This window comes from Anguilla rostrata, chromosome 14 (assembly GCF_018555375.3).
Source record: "Anguilla rostrata isolate EN2019 chromosome 14, ASM1855537v3, whole genome shotgun sequence".
Classification (NCBI taxonomy): domain Eukaryota; kingdom Metazoa; phylum Chordata; class Actinopteri; order Anguilliformes; family Anguillidae; genus Anguilla; species Anguilla rostrata.
The window spans coordinates 23,927,761-23,947,896 of NC_057946.1; the positions used below are offsets into that span (position 1 = coordinate 23,927,761).

The 20,136-nt window shown below is 46.6% G+C and overlaps 1 pseudogene; it reads right to left on the reverse strand.

Moving 5' to 3' along the window:
- Positions 1–1,246: 1,246 nt before the first annotated feature.
- Positions 1,247–16,888, reverse strand: LOC135239207 (bromodomain-containing protein 3-like; annotated as a pseudogene).
- Between the last annotated feature and the right edge of the window lie 3,248 nt (positions 16,889–20,136).

Here is a 20,136-nt window from a genome sequence, read left to right on the forward strand (position 1 = left end):
CATTGTATTCCATTAATCACACACATTAAAACATGCATATTATTTAATATTCGGTGGTATTTTATGTCATGCACACTTTACTTACCGCTAAATGTGCCTGTTCCAGATTGATTTGTAATAAGATTATAGAAAACAATTGTTTCAGTGGCTCGGCGATCCACATTTTGCCGCACTGCTCATCTTAAAAAAAAATATCGAACATATGACGAGTCAGAATAGTTTCCTAATTTCATAAATACTTCAGTGTAGTGCAAAAGACTCGAAAATAGTCTTATCATTAACAGCTGGTCTGACTGACATGAAGTTTAGCATCCATGGCCCTCTGAGTGCGCCGTACCACGTGTGTTCGTAGCATCATTGAAGAAACGTGGTCACCACGAACCAATCAAATTCCATATACAACTGAAATGCTTTACAGTCCTAGGTTTTAAATTTAAATTATATGAAACCTAACAGATTGTCAGAGTCTGGATTCGTGACTGTTCAGTGAATTTAAGGAAATTCCAACTACACCGCCCATGTTAGGTGAATGCAAGCCAGTATTCCAGCCAGACATTTGATGTAAAACAAAAACGATTAAACTTTTTGCAGCTTATCCACTGTGATGGTCCAGGAGAAATCCCAGTTTCCCTCTAGAACGCAAACTCTCGGACCATATGAATGCAAATGTATTTTGAAGACAGACACTCTGAGTAGTGCTTCTTCCAGTCAATCTCACACATGCCCATGGTTCCGACTCCACACCTGCAAACTACGCACGCAGACACATGAATGAAAAAACACCGGTAACTTTTCAGAGGGAAGAATTTAAGACAAGGCCATCCCTGCCGGTGCGGGTCTTTGTTGCACTCCGACCTACACTCAGTTAAGGTAACTGACCGTGCGTGTGTACAAGTTTCTGAAATTTAAATTTACTCATAACGTGGAATCTGCTCATTGCCATTTTTCTGATTTAAACCTTCGTTTCCCGCGGGCAGACCTTGCGTTAACCAGATTTCGACAGTTGTCATTTTGGTCTTCAATGAAAGCCTGTCAATTTATCAATCAATCAAGTCAAGATATTATTGCCACATAGCTCAAATAACAGTTGGGAAACCATAACATAAGACCAGGCTGATTTGGGTCCTATCTGAAACACGGCGACAACAGAGCCAACACCGGAGCAAACAGAGCATCGAAACAGAACGCCACCCAACCCGTTCACTTCTGGGGCAGAAGCGTCAAGCAGTAACAGGGCACACAGTAATAGGTTTTTTGTAGTTTATTTATGAAAAAAGAAAAGTAACCATTTGGCCTGGAGTCTCCAGGTTACCCGTTACATCTGATATTAGCTTCAAATTCCTCTCCAGGGTCACCTCCACCACCCACACAACCCCTCCCCCCCCCCCCAACCCAACCCCCCGGGGCCCATATTGCAGTACACAAACCTAAATCTACACAGAATCCTCCATCTTTTCAATGTCTGACATTTACAGAAAGTTACTATAAACAGCTCAAAAAAGGGTATAAGAAAGTTCCAATAAGCCTGCATGCACATCATACATAAAAAGTAAACTTTGTTTTTTTTGTTTTTTTTTATTTTGTTTTATATAAAATGAACTATAATAGCATTTTGATAGGGGCCTAAAATAAACTAAAAAGTGGCGAATATATATATTTATATATAATATTTATATATAATTATTTTCTATCATTCAAAACTTGTGACATCATTCAAAGGACAACCCATCAGGGTGCTGTACACGGGAAAGCATTAGTGTGATGGAGAAATGCACTTTTTCCTGATTTAATTGGGGAGTTTTGCAGTTTGCCACTGCTGTAAGACTCATTACCATGACAACAGTTAACCCAAACCTCACCCCCTTGAGCATTTTTATACAGATTTAGCTTCATATGTCAAACCAAGGTAGGAACTGGTTGCAGCAGGAAAAAATAATATAATTTTTGAAAATAATGCATTTAAACCCATTTAACGAGGTGGAGTAATTTAGAAGCCATATCTGACATTTAGCAAAGACATGTAATTTAAAAAAAAAAAACATTCCTTGAAAGGAAGACTTGTCGGTGATATTACCCTTGTTGCTAGGGGCAACTGATTTGCTTTCACGTTTCACATTAAAAGTGGTAACCACAATGCAATGCGTTCGTATCCACTTCCTGTTTGGGCGGTCCGCGCGCAGTCAGAGAATTTCTACCATTTTGTGACAACATCCCAGTCATTTGAAGGCAGAGCACACCAGCGGTCCAAGTATCACACTGATCATTTAAGAATTGATTAACACTGCTTTCTGTTAATTTGGCAGTGTCCGCAAACTGTTGATGAGAACAATTTCCTTAGCAGGTGCAAAACGACCGTCTAATTCACAACTTCATACATTCATCAGTGAGATTTGGGGACTTGGTGGAGGTCAAGGGTAGACCAAAATGATCTCGTAAAACACGCGTAACACAAGCACACAACCCAAATGCACCATCCGGTTCTGTGATAATGCATGGCGATATAACCTTAGAGCTTTCAGGTGTAAAAAAAGAAAAGAAGAAAGACAGCAAAAATGGAAGCTAACCGTTTTAAAGCGACACAGAAAACATGTGAACATCCCACAAAGCTGAAACTGAGTAAACGATGCACTGCTTCTCAGGAAATCTTAAAACAGCAATCTCAATTCTACGAATAAAACTTCAGTCACATTCCCCAAAAATAATTTTATACAACAATGCTCATCTCTGGTAACACACACAGGCATCTGGCTGAGGGGGGGAGGGGGGGGATCACTTTAAATTTGTATTCAATCACAAATACTGCATCGTCTTAAAACAGAAACTGGGAAACACTCAAAGCCACCTTCCCTTTCCCAAAAAAGAACACCGACACGCCCAAACATCCTTTGAACAGACACCCCCCCAAACAGCTCAAATACATTCTAACACACAAGTGAAGATCTCTACATGACATGTTTGCGATGCCACTGAAATTTGATATTTGTACAGCCACTAATCCCAGTTATAAAAAGTCCATGGTCAAACAGAATCGAGGTCAAACACTTCCCATGTATGGTGTCGACAGGGGGGGAAAAAATGATTGAAAAGTTAATTACTTGAAAGCTTAGCGTCTAACACAGGTGGGGATAAACTGATTTTTAAAATTTATTTCCCAGCCACCTTGAACTGATGCAATGCATTGCTCCCTAACTAATCACTTGAAGATTGCATGGCTTCATATTAACTTATCTGAAACAGATCTAACGTTGGTGGCCACTTGGCAACTCCTAACACTCGTTAAGAAGCACTGAAAGTGGGTGGGGGGGGGGCTGGATCTCTGTAGAGTGGAGCAAAAATTCACATTCTTTGTGTTGGCAAACACCTAATTATTTTGTTTGTTGTTTGAGCAAATTATAACCATGTTCTTTGTAAAGACGTCAAATAAATTAGGAAAGGGTCGATGCACAGGAATATGGACAGTTGGACACTTGTGGAATGTGATGAGGTTTGCGGGGACCGTGTGACGCGATTGGCTGAGAGGTTGGGTCCAGGTGATGTTGCCGTGACGACTCCCTCCACTCCACTGAAGCGCAGACGCGACTTCGCCAGATCGTTTTTAGAAAGTTGAACACAGACGCCATTTTGATCAACGACTTTCTGAGATTAAATTCACTGGGCAAGGTCCTTCCCCCCAAAAAAATAAAAGTAAAAAATCTCCTTTCATTCATCCAGTTAAAGAATCTTTAAATGCGTTTTTTTATTCTCTTTCTTTTTAACAAATTTTTGTTCGCTTGGTATCAGACCGCTCCCTTTGAAAGCCAGAGAAGTTCCCCTCGACCCCGTCAAGTCAAACCAAGCTCCTCACCGTTCTCGTGTCTCCACCAAAACATTTAAAAAAAACCTTAAATGTTCTTTGGCGTGGCGTTGCTTTGTTTTTTTTTTTTAATTTATTGTACTTTTATATAAAACATAAGTCTCAGAGGGGAAAACAACCACACCTGCATACAATGTTCCATTTAAAAATGAAAAACAGAAAAAAGATTTTTTTTTTTTTTTTGTTTTTTTGTTTTTTAAAAGAAGAAAAACAGACAGGAAGTAGAAGGCTGGCGACGGCGATGGCGGCTCAGTCGGAGTCGGTGCTGTCCGAGCTGGAGCCGCTGGAGCTGCTGCTGCCCGTGTCCGAGGAGCTGCTGGTCCCGCTGAGCCTGGAGGGGCCGCCGCCGCCCGAGCCGCCCTTCTCTGTGGGGGGGGGGAGGGGGGGGGAGGAGAGGACCGTCAGCACCAAACCAAACACAGCACCAGAGCCAAACTAAGGGAAGTCGCCTTTAAACTAAGCTCACTGATGGGACGTTTAAAACCAGGCCCCCCGTAAGACTGACAGGAGCTGAAAATCTAAGTTGATCTAAAATAAAAACTTTACGGACAGTCAGACTGGACGAGCCAAACTGACATTCTGAATTCTTGCTAAATGACAGCAGCTGCAGGATAAGCTAAATGGGAACCGCAGGCCAAGCAGTGCAGAAGTACCACTACACATCTACTGCAATAAACTTTAAAAATGTACTCGTTTACGACACGGAAAGCGACGCGCGCTACAGCTAACCGGAAGGCTACAGGAGAACGCAGCAGGCTCCAATGCAAGGGGGGGCGCTGTAGAGTGTTAAGCCTCAAACGCTAGCGGAGGAGAAAGGGAAGAGACAGGAAGAGAGAGGATGAAAGAGTAGCATAGCGGAGGGGAAAGGGAAGAGAGGAAGAGAGAGGAGGAAAGAGGAGCGGAGTGTAGCGGAGGGGAAAGGGAAGAGAGGAAGAGAGAGGAGGAAAGAGGAGCAGAGCGAGGAGGGGAAAGGAAGAGGAAAAGAGGAGGAAAGAGGAGCAGAGCGACGAGGGGAAAGGGAGAGAGGAAAGAGAGGAGGAAAGAGGAGCAGAGTGTAGCGGAGGGGAAAGGGAAGAGAGGAAGAGAGAGGAGGAAAGAGGAGCAGAGTGTAGCGGAGGGGAAAGGGAAGAGAGGAAGAGAGAGGAGGAAAGAGGAGCAGAGTGTAGCGGAGGGGAAAGGGAAGAGAGGAAGAGAGAGGAGGAAAGAGGAGCAGAGCGTAGCGGAGGGGAAAGGGAAGAGAGGAAAAGAGAGGAGGAAAGAGGAGCAGAGCGTAGCGGAGGGGAAAGGGAAGAGAGGAAAAGAGAGGAGGAAAGAGGAGCGGAGGGGAAAGGGAAGAGAGGAAAAGAGAGGAGGAAAGAGGAGCAGAGCGTAGCGGAGGGGAGACTCACGCGGCGGTTTCCGCTGCTTCTTCTGTAAACAGGACTTGACGTAGCGCTCCAGCTCGCGCAGCGTGGACGGCTTGAGCGTCTCGAAGTCGATCTCGATCTCGTCGGGGTTGGAGTCGCGCAGCGAGGGCTCGCGGGACTGGATGATGTGCACCACGCGGCCCAGCTTCTCGCCCGGCAGCCGGTTGATGTCCAGGCTCAGCTGCCGCTTCTCGTCGTACGTCATGGGCAGCGGGGGCTCGTCCTCCGACTCGCGCTCGCCCCCCTTCGCCCCCTTCTTTGGCTGCCTGTCAGATTTCGAGGGGGGAGGGGATCTGCCGTTAACGACGCGGTCGTTACTGGGACGCCGTCGAGAGGGGCGACCAAATTACAGTTCTTCAGCTCGGGGGTTCTGGGTGATTGTGTATGTTGTGTGTGCTGGTTGCCACAGTAAAGTAACACCATTCATAACACAATTCCCAGTTGCCATGATGGTGGTGGTGTTCTAACAGGCACAGAACCGGGCTGCTGTGACAATGTTACAGGTGCAGTACCTGGTTGCCATGATGGTATTACAGGGGCAGTACCTGGTTATTGTGACAGTGGCGGAGTAAAAAGCGGCAGTACCTGGTTGCCATGACGGCGACGGTGTAAAAGGGGGGCAGTACCTGGTTGCCGTGACAACAGCGGGGTAAAAGGGGGCAGTACCTGGTTGCCATGACGCGGGGTACTGGTGCGTGAAACAGCGGGAAGGGCAGTACCTGGTTGCTGACGGCGAGTGTAAAAGGGCAGTACGGGCCGTGACAAACGGGAGAGGGGGTAATACCTGGTTGCCGTGACGGTGCTGTTGGCCTTCCGTGCCGGAGGCTTCTTGGGCGGGGCCGGCTGCTTGGCCGGCAGGGCGGACGGCTGCTTGGGCTTCTTCTCCTCCTCCGCCTTCGCTTTGTGCTTCTCTTTGTCCTTCTCCTTTTTCTTCTTCTCCTTCTCTTTCTTCTTCTTTGGTTTACTTACCGGCGCCTGGGACAGGGCGGCCAGCTGCTCATGAACGGCCTTCAGCTGAGGAGAGAGGGAGGCGGGGGAGGGGTTTATACCGAAACACAACTCCGGCACCAGTGAAGCTGAAATAACGGCAAAAATCTGCCGTTTCACATCTTTACACCTTTCATTCAATCTATGTACACTGCAAGTCTTAAAAGGTCTTTAAAAGTATGTTACTGTGCACTTTCTTGCAGGGTGATATTCTCATTGCTTACGTAGTGCTTGACTAAGAATTAACTTGGAAAGTAATGGGCATTATCTCTACTTTTAACTGGTAGTGATCTCATTCATCCATCTGCTCGTGTGTATGACTGCCATGCTTAGATTGGAGAGACAGAGCGCATTTTGAGAATAGCAAGATCAGATACTGCAAAACGCACAAGACAATCAACCCTTAAGTGTCATTTCGCATTAATTTCCCATCGATGGTCCACCAAGTGAGACAAATGCAGACATATCCCCATCAAAGAAGGACAATACTGGTCACAGGTGATTCATTTTGCTTTCAAATCTCAGAGCAGTACTGATCTGATATTTTCAACAAATAAAACAAAATCAGCATGTCTGTTAATTGCAACCCAACAGTGATTGCAGGACCCAGGAAGCTGAGGAATTAGACTAAGCACTCCAAGAGGTCTTCAAAACCTGAGACAGTAATTAGTTAAGAGAATGAAAAGGGAGGGGGGGGAGAGACCTTCAGGAAAACGGTAATGCTGGAAAATTATGAAGCATGGCTAAGATTAGGAAATGATCACAAACAGGCCCCTTCAAAAAGAAAAAAAAAAAAAACCTTTCAGCTGTTCCTCCCCTCAGATCAATCAAGCGACACCAACCAATCAATGATGCGGACAGGACCGGGGAGGGCAGAGTGAAAGAAGGCTGTTGCCCCCACCCTCCCCCCACGCAAGATACCGGAGGGAAAAGGAAAACCAGACCAAAAGCTCCTCTGCACCCAGAAGCCCCCGCGCCACCACTAGGGACCCCTCTATCGCTGGCACGACAGGACGAGGGGATGGGGAGGGGGGGGGGAGGGGGGGGAGAGGGGGCACAAATCAGACCAATGAGGAGTTAGTGGGGACCGGGAGGGAGGAGGCGAATCACCTGAAAACGCTCGGCGCACCCGTTACCCTTGGGGCGCTCCACAGAGAATCGCTGGTAAAAAAGCCAAAGTGAAGTCAGGTGGGGGGTCATCCAGAGGTCATGAAAAGGTCAACAAACGTTAGGACAGTCTACCTCTGCGCCGTGACGCCGCTTACATGAACACAAGCGCTACAATCCGTTAAAGCGCAAAGCTACGGGGCAGCGCGCGCAAGCCATGTCTGCCAACAGCCGCCTAGGGATGCAGAACTGTAGGAGGTAGAGCAAGAGGGTGTTCCAATCTTAATCCGAAAAGGGACCCGATTTAACCACTTAGCTAATCACGGCCTTCGATGAAGGCCTTGATTAGAATCAGGTGTGTTAGCGCTGGGCTAAAACAAAAAGCCGCACCCACACCGGCCCTTTTCAGATAAGATTTGGACACCCCTGTGGTGGAGAGTTAACGTTCAGTCCTGTCAATATGGCAGGGGGGTTAAAGACTGAACTGCATGGCTGTGTTAAGGGGAGAGGAGGGGGGGCAGCTATAGTGCAAAGGGACAGGAGGATGATGAACCATGTGACAGATATACTCTCTAGCGCCCCCCCTCCCTCTGTAAAGCAGCTGTAAGGGGGAAGAGGGCCTAAATGCTGGGATGGGGGTGTATGGCGGGGAGGGTTGGGGAGGACGGCGTGGCCCTCCCCCGGCGCTGGGGCGGTTCGGGACCCGGGTCCTCGGCTCTGAAACCCACCTGTTCCGCACCCACCTGTTCCTGCAGCTCTGCCAGCCGGGTGGCCCGCTCCTCCTCCGAGTCGGAGCTGTCCGAGCTGGAGCTCCCCCCGCTGCTCCCGCTGCTCTCCCGGCTCTTGGTGACCACGCCCTCGGCGGGCGGGGCCAGGGGCGGGCTGGCCTCCGCCGGCTCGTCCGGCATCTTGGCGAAGCGCATCTCAAACACGTCCTGAGGAAGGGGAAGGGTGCGGACGGGACGGGTGTACAGAAACGCGTTTGTGCAAAGTTCCCCCAGGTTACCCTGTGGACGCGTGAAGCCGTTTCTGAATTCTGTCTGTTTACATGAAGGCAGAAGGTACAGAAGTAAATGTTCTTAAGGGCTGAGAGTCAGTGGTCATAGTGGTTATTTCTGTAGGGAACCCTGAAAAGTGCCAAACTCTCAGTGCTCAGTATTGATTTCTCACTATTATATGGAATGTTAACGTCAGCGTATGATGTGGCGATGCAAGTATGTTCTTATTCCAAGCAAAAAGCCACCACAACTGATCCCAGAACAGTCAACTCTGCAAACATCGTTTTACAGTAGCTGCCAAGTGACAACTTCACGAAAAGACGACCCTGCACTTCGCCCGCGATAAATTCCGAGGCCTACCTGCAGTTTCCTGGCCATGGCGACCACCTCGTGGTCCGGCGGGTTGTACTTGTAACAGTTTGAGAACATCAGCCGCACGTCCGCTGCAAAGCCCTGGGCGTCCAGGTACTGCCGCTCATCCATCTTTTTCTGGAAACAGGAAACGGACAGTGTCACCATGACAACATGGGAGGAGAAGGATGAGAGATCATACCTGTCTAAAGCCATAAGAACCATCTAGGCCTACAGTCTCCAAACAACCCCAATACCGTGTCAAGAACCATCTAGGCCTACAGTCTCCAAACAACCCCAATACCGTGTCAAGAACATTGGCACAGTACACAACCCATCTGTGCAGATCATCAGGCTCGTCCCACAACCAACTGTGTCAGACATTAGCTACAGTCCAAAACCCATACGTTCAAGAACCATCGGCTACGTCACCCAACTTGTCAGATCACTAGCACAGTCTCACACAACCCCAATACTGTGTCAAGAACCATCTAGGCCTACAGTCTCCACACCCCCAATACTGAGGGGGACACACCTTGACGGTGCTGAGGTCCATGGGGTGCTTGATGATCTCGTGGTAGTCGTGCAGCTGCAGGGCGTCGGCGTCCACGGGCTTGTAGAAGGGCCAGGCGTAGGCGGCGTGCTTCTTGGAGAGCATCTCGCGCAGGATGCTGTCGCAGTAGCGCATGTGCTCCGTCAGCCGGCCCTTCTTCCCCCCCGGCAGCCCCCCCGTCGCCGCCGCCTCGCCGTCCTCCAGGTCCTTTTTGGGCGGCTTGACGGGCCGCCCCGTGCTCTCCCGCCGCCCCCCCGCCGCCGCCGCCTTGCCCGGCTTGGCCTCCGGGGGGACGGGGGGCGGCGACTCGCCGCGGCTGGCCGTGATGGCGGAGGTGGTGGGCGTGGTGGTGTCAGCTTTCCGCTTCACGCCCTTCTTCTGCGGGGGACAAAGACGGCCAAGCGTGTGCGTACACTCGCGGTTATTACTATTTTTAATTTCTGAAGTAGCTCCCTTCCTAATGTAGCTGAGAGAGGGTGCATTTCTAAAATGGCACCCCTCTTCAACTCCACTTATGTGATTCCCATGTGTTTTTTACCCCCTCTCGTGTTGTCCTCTGTATTTGTTATTTATTGTAAATTGTTCCCTATCTTGTGTAGTACACTTCGATCTTTCAATTTTAAAAAAATTACATAAACAGAAATGAAAAAAAAAGGCTTTTCAGATTGTTATAAGTTATGAAATAAGGCAAAAAACAACAAAACACCCGAAGCATTACGTTTTAAAGGAAGACGAAGACAAGCGTTTCGACGTTAGCTTTCTTAAGCTCCACCCACACTGCTGTGGTTCTACTCTACTGGAGAGTTTGTGAGGGGGGCGGGGCTTACTTTGATGACAGGCTGCGCGGGGGGAACTACGGGCATCATGGGCGGGGCGGTGGGCGTGGTCTGCACTGTGGGGATGTTAGAGGTGATGGTTGGCACTGGAGTGGAGGCGATGACGGGGGACTGGGACACCGGGGGCGTGCTGCTGGAGAAGGACGGAGGAGGCGAGGCTGAGGACACGGCCGGCTCCTGCTGACCCCCTGCAGGAGGGAACATGTGACGGAAAGAGCCAATCAGACCTCGGAGTGGGCGGAGCAACACGGGCTCAAACACTGGCCTCTTAAAACCAAGTCTACTGAACAGCCCTTCTGAACTTTGGCTGTAGGACTCAACTTCAGATGACATGTCTGAACAACAAACAAGACCTTTTCTTTTGGAATCACTTCCTACCTACCCCATATGCAATACATATTACCATGGATCAAACCAACTGAAAGGTCAACATGTTCTGATCTTGAACAGACAATCGGCCATCATTCCTACAAAGCTGGTCGGCAAACTACAAGCCCTTGGTCTTCTCAACTGGAACTGCACTACCACCCATACAGGACATCTTTGACAAGAGATGTCTGAGGGCCCACTGCATCACCAGGGACCCATCACACCCCAGCCACCACCTGTTTGACCCCCTGCCATCTGGTAGGAGATACTGGATCATACAGTCACGGGCCAGCAGAATGAAGAACACATTCTTTCCAAGAGCTGTAAAGCTAGTGACCCCCACCCACCCCACACACTGATTACTAAGCCTGACTATGGACACGGGTTGTGCAACAACGGGAATTTTTTAATGGCACTGCAAGACTTTCGAAGATGGCTATGTATGAGGACTTGCAGTTTTTATACATAACTTTTAGTTTTTTAAAACTCTTTTCTATTATTTTTTTTTCACTTATTGTGTTTTGTCTTTGTCATTTTATTTCTAGTTGCACCAGAGAGACTGGCAAACAAGACTTTTTGTTATACTGGAATGGTATAATGACAATAAATTGAATTGAAGGGAGATTCAAAAAAACTGAAGTTGGCCATGTTTTCGAACATAGTGCAAACAGCCCAATTTCCGATACAGTGGGGTAGCAGGTGGAGGGGGGAGTGGGGCAGGGGGACTGACCTGTGCCGGGGGGTTTCCGCCCCTTGACCTTCGGGGCGGGGGGCAACAGCTCCACCTCCTCCTGGGGCATCATGGCCACTTTCTGCAGGAAGATCTTCTCTAGGGCCTGAGCCATGAGCACGATGTCATCCGAGGGCTAGAGGTGTAGGGGCGGGGCGGGGGGAAAAGACCCAAAACACACAGCCAATCAGCACCTTCGCCAACTCCACTAACTCCATTCCACAAGATCCTAATTGGTTGAGGTCTATGATGCACCAGTAAAAAATAAACAAGCTTTCCCTTTCAGTTCTTTCACTTCTTTTGAAGCCAAAGAATGACGTTCTTCTCTTGGTTAGCGACTCTCTCCCACAGGCGGAATGTAATGTAACCAGCAGTGACCCAGCGCTGCATTGTGGGGACTTGCCTTGTTGTAGATGTAGCAGTTGGTGAACATGGTGTTTGTAATGTAACCTGCACTGTGGGGACTTGCCTTGTTGTAGATGTAGCAGTTGGTAAACATGGTGTTTGTAATGTAACCTGCACTGTGGGGACTTGCCTTGTTGTAGATGTAGCAGTTGGTAAACATGGTGTTTGTAATGTAACCTGCATTGTGGGGACTTGCCTTGTTGTAGATGTAGCAGTTGGTGAACATGGTGTTTGTAATGTAACCTGCATTGTGGGGACTTGCCTTGTTGTAGATGTAGCAGTTGGTAAACATGGTGTTTGTAATGTAACCTGCACTGTGGGGACTTGCCTTGTTGTAGATGTAGCAGTTGGTGAACATGCGTTTGTAATGTAACCTGCATTGTGGGGACTTGCCTTGTTGTAGATGTAGCAGTTGGTAAACATGGTGTTTGTAATGTAACCTGCATTGTGGGGACTTGCCTTGTTGTAGATGTAGCAGTTGGTGAACATGGTGTTTGTAATGTAACCTGCATTGTGGGGACTTGCCTTGTTGTAGATGTAGCAGTTGGTAAACATGGTGTTTGTAATGTAACCTGCACTGTGGGGACTTGCCTTGTTGTAGATGTAGCAGTTGGTGAACATGGCGTTTGTAATGTAACCTGCATTGTGGGGACTTGCCTTGTTGTAGATGTAGCAGTTGGTGAACATGGTGTTTGTAATGTAACCTGCATTGTGGGGACTTGCCTTGTTGTAGATGTAGCAGTTGGTGAACATGGTGTTTGTAATGTAACCTGCACTGTGGGGACTTGCCTTGTTGTAGATGTAGCAGTTGGTGAACATGGTGTTTGTAATGTAACCTGCACTGTGGGGACTTGCCTTGTTGTAGATGTAGCAGTTGGTGAACATGGTGTTGAAGTCCTGCATGCACTCGCTGGCGCTCCAGTAGTAGTTGTTCTCCAGCCTCTTCTTTATGGTCCCCATGTCCATGGGGCTCTTGATTATCTTGTGATAATCCTGTTTCACGACGGAAAGGGGTTTAGAATTTAACACCATTCAGTGCCGTTTTATACATACTGATGTATTTATACAGTCTAGTCTACGAGACTGAATAAATCCTGCATAAGAGAGAGATCCATTGTTATGGTGTCAGATAAGAAAAACATTTTAATACTATATATATTACATTAAGGCTCTTAGCAAGCACACTAATCCAGAGCAATTTCATCAGACTACTTTATTTACATACAAACTATTTATACAGCTGGATATTTACTGAAGCAGTTCTGGATAAGTACCCTGCTCAAGGGTATAACTGCAACAACCCAGCTGGAAATCAAACACACTAACCTTAGTGTGACCTATTAGAAATTCAGTTATCACCTCCGCTCTAGGGACGTAATACTCTTTAAAGACCCTCGTCCCACTACTGAATTTGGTAGGATGGGTTTCAGATATTTTGTACCTTATAGTTGGAACAATCTGCAAAAGAATTTTAAACTTGACAAATGAATTTCAATTGTGGACTTTAAATATGCAATTCATGACTCTGTGACTGAAGTATGCTCCGGCTTTTAACCTCTTCTCTACTTTTAATTATTGTTACACCTCTGTCATTCCCCGTTTGTACATTTTGTTAGGTGTAAGTCTTGTTTGGTAACTGTGTTTCATGTCAGGTCCCCCTTGCAAAAGAGATTTCAATCTCAATGGGGTTTCCCTGGTTAAATAATGGTTAAATAAAAATGAATAAAAACCTTGGAATTACAAGCCCAGTTCTCTAAGCATTACACTACACTGCAGCTCTTGCTGAAGCATTTACACAGTCTACATACAAGCAGTCAAAATAAAGCTGGTATCGCTGAAAAAAGTCTCCAATTATGGCATTCTGCTGTCAAATGAAAAACGGTTCATTTTCACACAACACGTTGGAGTATAATGTCACGTTATGAAAAGACGTGAAAGATAAAGTATGTAACCAGAGCGATGGAACAAAGCCAGACTGTAGATGACAACCAAGACACCGCCATCAAATACAAAATAAAAGCCTCGAAAAAGAAGTATAAAAAATTAAAGATAGTTTGATGAATGACAGGCTTGCTGACAGGCGCACTCACCGGGAGGTTTAATTTGATGGCGTCGACCGGCTGGTAGAAGGGCCAGGCGAACTGGTGCTTCCACAGAGTCTTCATCACCACGTTCTGCATGTACTGCAGCTGATTGGTCTTCCTGCCCGGCTTGCCGGGGTTCGTGACCTCGGGGGGCGGGGGGTTGACTCCAGGGGGCGGGGCCTGGACGGGGGCGTGACCGCAGACATGTTCGGCGGGGTCGGGGGGGGTGTGGGGGATGGGGCACGCTCTGGCTCTCTGTGCCTGGGGGTGGGGGAGGAGGAGGAGGAGGGGTGGGGGAGGGGAGGGGCCGGACTCTGCGTCTCTTCAGCAAGTGGCGCGTCTCTCTCTCAGCTCGGTCCTCCGCTGGGGGTACACGCATCCCATCTCAGGGCCTGACCTCTGACCTCTGACGGGACCAAACAGACGAGATCGGGGAAGCATCCAGTCAGTGACAATCTGATAGGGCGTTACCCGCACACATTCATCAAGAGCAGCTTGTCAGGGCTACGTTAGCGATTCCCTGCCAAAATCAGCCATTTTAGTGACTCGTTTCTGGTATGAAAATAAAGCCTCCGAGCTTCATGTAATGTCTACCTCAGACAACAACCCAACACAAGAAACTTGAGTTCAATTAATGACTTCTACACTACAGACTGTCACCTTCACAGCTTAAACACATAGACGATATGCCACTCAGATCATTTCTGCGGGGCCAAATCCATCTCTACCACTAAGCAGAAACTCTGCTTTAACAGAAAATAGCCACACAAAAAGACAGAAAGAAACTCATCAAATCAGAAAAGGCCTATGATCAGAAACTGTCCAGCCGATTACAATCAGTGTTCTCCACTTCAGGCGCATCTAGTTCACTTGAGAAAACAGCCCTGTTTTAACAACAGGCGGCAGACACTGCCCTAAACAACTAACATCAGACTACAATTTCCTCAAAGGAATTTAAGATATGCACTGAAAAAGACGTTGCCGGACTCGTTTATTGACTGTCTAGCTCAGTCTCACAAGGTGTGTTCCGTGTCTCGCTTTGGCTAGTTAGAACTTTAGCCAAAGCGGCCAAAAGTGACACTAAAATGAAAACCACACCGGCAGCTTTGTTATGTTTCCCCGAGTGTGGGTGGGACCGCAGTTTATACACCAGTGTGAGCACCCTCGATTGTCCTGCGTATTTTTAAAAAACTAGGCACGGCCTGACGAAGAGGGATCTCCTCGGAGACAGCTAGCGCGCGACAGGCATCATAAACGGAGTCCCCGAGTGTTCGGGTGGGAAAACTTCTCATCTTGGGGGAGGAGTTTCCGCGAGCACAAACTATACACGACCAGAAATTCCATTATAATACAACTTTCTGCAAAGGGGAAGGACTAATTACCTAGCGCTTAATATCTATGAATGCATCCGCAGCCGTCCGTCTGACCACTTGTATACAGGCAATTTACTTTTTAAACTTAAGCCCACGTCTAGTCTAAGATTTAAAAAGTTTAATTCATTCAAAGGAGTTTGTAGAGCAAAGAAACCAACATTCTGCAAAGCACTCCAGAGAAAAACAACATACAGCTGTAATAGTGCTTTTATAAAGGCGACATGTAAGCTACACGTCACACAAACATTTCAAGCTTATCGAAACAATGGCTTTCAACTGGGGAAAGCAAAGTTAAACCAACATCGATGCAGTTAGTTTCACTGTGAAGCCACAGGAAAGACTTGAGCCTCAAACTGGTTATGCAGTCAAATTAATTAACAACCTTGCTAGGCGGGGAAGAACACAAAAGCAAAAGGAAAAAAAAAACCCTAAACTGCAAACTACAATGTTGGATGAAACTCTTGCGGGTGCACCGAATAACTTGACTGAAAACATTAGTTACACAGCTTGTTAGCGCACAGCATAGCCTAACGGGTGATCATAGCTAACGACATTTGTAACAAATTGTAATGAATCACCGATAAAGTTGGACGCATACCTAACAGTAGACGACATTCATTCGTAGCTGTAGTTCTTAAAAAGTTAGCGATATTGAGTAATACATCCGTTGTGTTGCGATTGTAGCGGGGAAAGACACTCCCGCGCAACACACACAATAAATGACATTTATTTGGCGGCTAAGCGAACTAGCATGTATGCTATCTACCAAAATATTCCAACGACCGACGGCAAACACATGAAAAAATCTGCTTTGAACTGCCTTTGCCTAACGGTACATCCGTTTGCATGACTAATAACTTCCAAAACAAACGTACACAAAACATAGTTGGCCAACTACAACCTGAGGACTAGCCAATAAACGACATGGCTAATGCTAGCAGGCTAAGATACATTTATTGAAAAAAGCGCTCAAATGCACTTCGGTCCTCGCATTTCACATGAACACATTAGAGGGGCATTAACAACCGCAAACACCATCAAATGCGACCTAGGTACGTTGTAAAACAATATTTAGCTACAACTGCAGACTAACGATACACGGTTCCCCGCGTATGTCAATAGTCCAGCCGTTTAAAAACACACTCGTTCCTGCTTGTTAAAATACACACACATCGAAAACACTCACCACACACACTCGTTCCTGCTCTGTGCACAACGCTGTCCTCACACACTCACTCCCGCTCAGTGTAAAACACACTGCCCACACACTCACCCCCTACTCTCTGTAAAACACACATTACCCGCACATCCTCCTAAAGATGGCGGGCAGAGGGGAGCTCGCTCGCCAGTCTGAATCGCAGTCGACTTAGCCAACTGCGCTGCACATTTCCCCACAATCAAAGGGCCCGTCCTGCACAAAAATAAAGCAAACGCTCCACTAGAAGTAAATCATACATTCACTAAGTTTGTTGCACTTTCTCTATTTCACGCTCAAGTTCACGCACAACATAAACACCTAACGAAACCAGGCTTTGTTGCATTGTTGCGACAGGCAGCTTTGTTGAAACTGAGGTAGCAACCAGCTCGCCAGGTTCAAAGCATTTTCTTTAAAAATTATATACACCTGAAGCATGCCTGTAAAGCTCTCAACATCAACAAACGCTAGTTACAGCGCGAAAAATAAATATTTTTACGTATTACTTCCTCTGTGTCTCCCGCAGTTTTTTGATTGTAGTCGTCCAAGCAGCTCTTGTTTTATTCGAGCGAAGCTTAGCAGCATGAAGATGAGGTGCAAGGTGTCCCCTGCGCATGCCCCGTGGCGCGAGGTTTCACGGTCCTTGTTGTGCGCTTTGATAGGCATTGTAGTTCATACGCGAGACAGGCTCGTCACGAGGACTACACAACCCAGTATGCAATTCACGCGAGTTCTTGGTGTTTTGGCCCACTTACACAAATTACCATTGACTTGTGTGGAGTCGCTAAGAAGCTAACCAAACAGAAAGAAAATCGTATTTGTACAACGTTCTTGTGTTTGAGCCAACTGATTGCTAACTTATTTTAAAGTTATTGTAATATTGACTAATATTTATGATATTTAGCTGTCTCAAATAAGTTGTTCGCTAACCCGATTACCAAAGAAGTCGATATGCTGCCCAGCTATGTTGATGTGCTACTTTACGAAGCATTCACAATGAAGGCGTTGCAGCTTTGTGTTATTGCTTATTATTGATATGCGTTATTGTATTTTTATATGTGGACTGAAATAGCAATGTCATTTGTGTCAAGGGCAATTTGTTAATTCGAGGTAGAAACCATATTCTGCCAAAAGTATTACTGCTACAGAAAGAAAATGCAAAATGATTTCTAACCTTGGCCAGTATCCTCTGTCACAGAGTGAATATTAATTTAGCCTGGCCTGTTGTAGAAGATCTTTCACTTGATTCCTCCATGCAGTTATTTGCAGGTCTCAATTAATGTAATTCCAGCTGATATCACTTACTGCATTTTATTCAACTTGTTCAAAATTCAGCAGCTTGGGTCTAATGAATATATTCTCCACAAATGTGCCAATTGTGCCGGCTTCCATTTTTGTTCCGGAGAAGACTTTAATATTCTGCTCCGGAACAGTGTCCATTCATGCCCATCCAATCTGTCAGGTTAAATTTGTCATGCATTTATATTATTATAAATCAGACAGCCAGGAAAGATGTAAAATTCAAGTATGATAAAGTAATGCCATGTGAGTCCAATACCATTTTCCATTATTTTAATAATGAAGGACATTCTTTTTCCAAGGCATGGTAAGCGTGTTTAAATATGAATATTGAGGCCAGTAAATGATGTGGTGACCGAGAAGCTGAGTTTTTATCAGAAAGGAGTGCACACTGATGACACTCCTTTGTCCCCTTCTTGACCCAGTGACTGCTTTCAATGGAGATCTAGAACCACTGGTGATCAAATAAGTTAGTAAAGCCTTTAATAATATGGATCTACACAGTGAGTGCTCTCTTGGCTTAATCAACCCTCTTGGCCTTTTCTGCCAGTCATGTGACTGAACATTAGTGCATCTCTTGAGTCCCCCTCTCTCTCAACTGTAAATTTCTCGATGGGATTGCCTGAAGGTCATGAAGTATGAACAAACGACAAAAGCCGAAACATTTAAGTATCCATAAGCTTAATGAAAATGTCAGAATTTGTATTAAGTTTGTATTCAAGGACAGAAACCGGAGCATGTGCCTGTAGTTTGCTAATCAGCCACTAGATGTCAGTTATGTATGGATTATCACCTGGAGTTCTTCATTTCGTTAAGTGGTGTGACAGTAGGTTAGACGTAACGTATATTAAGGAAAACAGAGATTATACAATCATTGGTAATACATATATCGTTTTCCCGAAGAACTGAAGCCTTTAGTAATATCCACGGAATGCTTTGTGTCTCTATGTTATCAGTGCCCTGAGGGGCTTACCTACTTAGTGTAGGCGATTCTTTTAAATTACGGAATTGATTTTGCTAAATTTAGCTCAGTCTTATTTACATTCATTCATGTGACAAGAAAAAAAAAGTGCTGTGATGTAAAGCAGAATTAAAAGGCAGCTGAAGGACGGGATAGCGCTTGCCGGTGGATATCTAACACACTTTGCTAATCAATGAAAATAAATGAAAACAGGGTGAGACCAATAACCAGGTCTGAGGGTAGATACCTGCCCCCTTTTGTGTGCAGCTCAATGCTTAAAGGCAAATCCCTCTTTTCTCATCAGAGTTCCTTGGACTCAGGCACAGTCAACAAAACATTCATCCATGTCAGAATAATCTGTGGAGGTTACAAAATGCGTCACGCTACTGTGGACGTAAAGAAAAAATAAGACCATCACAAAATAAAATTGCGAGCAATTAGCTATACCTGTTGGTATTGATTATTCATTTAATAGACTGTTGATCCAGGAAACTATAATGGAAAAGGGTTGTGGGTAATTATTGATTTTTTAAAGAAAAGATTTGTGCCACCCCCCCCCCCCTTCCCAGCTCACTTGCCGCCATTGCTCATGAATTCAGCATTCATCACAGACTCCAGACGAGTCACCCAGAAAATATGCCACCCCCGGAGGGCGAAGGCTGAGGTGCCGTGTCGAGGCGAGGTGTGACCGTGAGAACACTCGGGACAGGGCCGGGTGCGATCTCGCAGGTCGGCCTGCTGAGGAGGATTAGGGCCTCTGAGGGCCTCGGCGTGTCTACACGGAGGCGCGAGCTTCCCGCGCCTGTTGGCCATGGCAACCACACATCATAAGCCCGGCAGAGACCTTTCCCTCCAACCCAGACCACACTCCCATAAAAGCATTAGATATCGCTTCTGATCCAGCAATGAAACAAACCACGTGGTCAGTCCAGGGTTCTCATTCCGCCAGGGCACGCCAAATTACATTTCTGCAGAGCGGGTCGGACTTCATGCGGAAGACACAGATGTGGCGTAATTCAATATTGTCTGTGTCCTGGAAACGCAGCTACGTAAATTTCCCCAGATTTTCCGCCCCCGTAATAGCAATCCCCTTGGTGACCCACTTGCAGGTAATCCAGCAGATCGGTGACCTCATGATCGGTGATTTAGCATTCACAAATTAAAGGCGGAGATTAAATTGTTTATAACACTTTTCCAGCGCCCCGGGGCTAATGTTGTCTATCCCCAAGGTGGTTTAGTATTCCGGCGAGGCTACCATCCTCCAGACCGCAAGGCCCGCTTTGCCTCCGGATGACAACGCGCTGGACACGGGCTCCTGCACAGTGACATATGGACCGAGGCTCTCTGCATTCTGCGAGCGGTCGTGGGCGGTGATGGATCGATTCTGCGACTTCAGTGACAACTAGTCATGTCGGCTTCAAAATACCATCATTTTTCATGATGGCAGAGCCGTCTCGTGGAGCAAATGCAGAATTGTCCCAACTGATCATTGCCAAAGCAGCGTTGTATTTGACTCTGACATTTTGTAGAGCACAGGGAAATGATTGTTTCAATATTGCCACATGAAAAACAGGACAGTGAAGGTTTTTTGGAACTGTAAAACATATTGCAATAGGTTAACATACATTT